The sequence below is a fragment of the Populus alba genome, chromosome 2 (assembly GCF_005239225.2).
Source record: "Populus alba chromosome 2, ASM523922v2, whole genome shotgun sequence".
Taxonomy (NCBI): domain Eukaryota; kingdom Viridiplantae; phylum Streptophyta; class Magnoliopsida; order Malpighiales; family Salicaceae; genus Populus; species Populus alba.
The window spans coordinates 9426811-9429715 of record NC_133285.1 but is presented as its reverse complement, the minus strand read 5'-3'; positions in this window follow the sequence as shown (position 1 = coordinate 9429715).

Sequence of the window (2905 nt, the reverse complement as noted above, 5' to 3'; positions counted from 1 at the left end):
AATATTTTCGTAGGCCTCCAAAAAATAAAAACAAAAACAAAGAATACTAATTTGATCTAGTGAAATAAACCTTAACTTGAAAGTCATAATTAGAATCTCACAAGTTGGCAACGGGGAAAGGTAAGAAAAAACAAGTACTTTTTTTTTAAAAAAAAAAAAATTATCATTAGCAAGGGGATAAGTTAAAACACACAAGGTGAAAAGAAAAAACAAAATCCATCGAGGAAATCGGGTATGCTTATCAAGCCACTAATAAAGTATACTTTCTTTTTAGGATTTGATAGTACCAGAGGTGATGGGTCCAAGTAAGACATTTCTTGTATATTTCACAAATATCTAGCCAAAGATCTGGTCAAGGATATGGTTTTGGAGTCGTTGAACATGTTCCATAAAGTATGATCCAATGTTTAGGTGAAGTTATGACCATTTATTGTTATCCTTTTAATTGGGTTAGGGCAAGCCATAATCAAACCCAACTAGATTGCTTTGATTCAGTCTTTTCAATCCGATTTACCCATCAACCTTTTGTATGATTGTTACTTAGTGTTTAATGTTAAAGTAACCCTTAAGTAGTGTGACCTCTCGAACAATGTGAACCTTAAATAATTTTACCCCTCACCATTAGGAATTTCTATCCTGCATGATTACCTTGTAATTGACTATATAATATGCCACATTTCATGATATTAGGACCTCCAAAAATTAAAGAGAAAATTGAAAAGCTAACTAAGCTAAACAATGCCTTTCTCTTTAATTTAAGAGTCGGTAAAAGTAGTCGTTATCTAGTCATTAAAGGAAACTATAAGCTATAAAACAAACACTAGTTCCAGATATTTAAGTAAGGAGTTAATTACTACCCAAAAAAAACTGATGCACCTTCACCACATTCTTTCAAACAAAATATTACATTTGTTATGTGTTTTCTCATAAATTTATTTTTAGAATGACATTGCATATTCAAGTTATTTTATGAGTTTCATCTCGTAATATATTTTAATTTATTTCTAATTATTTTAAAAAAATGATGTTGGTCCTCAAAAATAAGAGAAAATGTATTATATGTGCATGGTAAGCTTAAAGTAGATAAATGTCAACCATTAATTAAGCATTTTAACAATGCAAATAATAAGGCAAAAGTGCTAGTCACATCAACTAGGGCTTGTGATAAAGGGATAAATATTGTCAACACATTTGACTCACTGATTGCATTGCTAAAATGCTTAATCAATGTTTGATGTTCATATAATTTAAGCTTCTCAAGCATATATAATACATCTTCTCCTTGTATGCAATTGAACATCGATTCACTAGTGGTTTTGCTCATATCCAAAGTTGTCTATGAAAGACCAGGGAATGGTTGTTTCAAGCAAAGCATGAGGCTTTATGCTTAACCAACAAGCAATTCTAAACATTATTGGCAGGTTTATAATTAGTTCTTTTGCGCCATTTTTAGACTAAGGCCTCCACTCGGTTTGTAAGTTCTATAGCTTGATGTTTGGAAGACAAATCTATGCAATCAAGGAGAAAATTTGGATAAAATTGATCTAAAGAATTGTATTAATAGATGAGGTCTCCTGAGCTTGCTTTCCATTCTGAAATAAAGGTGGGGACAATGATTTAAAAAAAAAAACATAACTTTGTTGATATCCTAACTCTAATTATAATTTTTTAGTGTTTTTAAATCATTTTAATATGTTAATATTAAAAATAATTTTTTAAAAAATATTATCTTGATACATTTCTAAATAAAAAACACTTTAAAAAAAACCGCTACAATACTTTCTAAGATTTAGAAAAGATACAGAGATTTCCATGTAGCTAAAGTAATATTCTTGATTACCATGACAACTTTCAATATTTGATTTATAGAATCATGTTTGTGCTGCAACTAAACATGCCTAAATTAATATATTCTAAACATTATCAATTTTAGAAAAATCAATTCTAATTATCCATCATTTATTCAATTTAAAATTCTTTAAATTAAATTAATACATTTTAAATATTATCAATTCCATTAAAATTAATTTTTTTCCATATTTCTAACTTAACAATAAAATTTCCAAACTATAATTGGCACTCATTAAATTACCCATTATTTTTTTTAATTATAACACACCTAAATTATAAAATCCAACTCAATTTTATCAAATGAGAAGTAAAATCATTTTTTTTCCAAATCCTAAACAAATCCTAACATGTAAATTATGATTAAAATTATCTAGAAAAAAATTATAAAATACTAAAATATACAAACAAACAACAAACACTACAAATAAATTTTAATAAATTAACTTAAAAAATAAATGAGTTAAAAAAAATGGATGGATTTACTAGCTTTAAGATTTGAAACTTGATTTAAAAAAATGGAACCAAGAGACAAAGCTACTATGATTGACAAATATTGGTCGACGCTGATAAGTTGGGTGGTTGTACTTGCAAGATGCAACCACTTACAAGATGGCTGCTAGAATTTAAAGAGGGGTTGCTATTGTCTTTTTTAGAAAATTTAAAAAGAAATAATGGGGTAAAAGAGAATTGTTAGGTCTTAATTAATTTAAAATTATCAATGAAAATTCTATAAATAATTTCTTCAGCAATAATGATATGTCAAATTTCTAATGAAATTATCGATATAATTTTAATTGTTTTTTTTTTTATTTTTTCTATTTCATTGTAATTTCCATCAGAAATTACTGATAAAAAACTTTTTTATAAAAGATTATCCATGTAATTTTTTTGTTGTTATTTTTATTAGAAATTACCAACAAAATATCTGTTGCTAACTTGTATGAAAGTGAGGATAGGAAGGAGAAAACACCATTTATGGTAAGAGGATATGTTGATGCATCTTACGAGTGAACTCTATTGAGAGTGAGTGGGGTAGTTCAAGTTGACGTCTGGA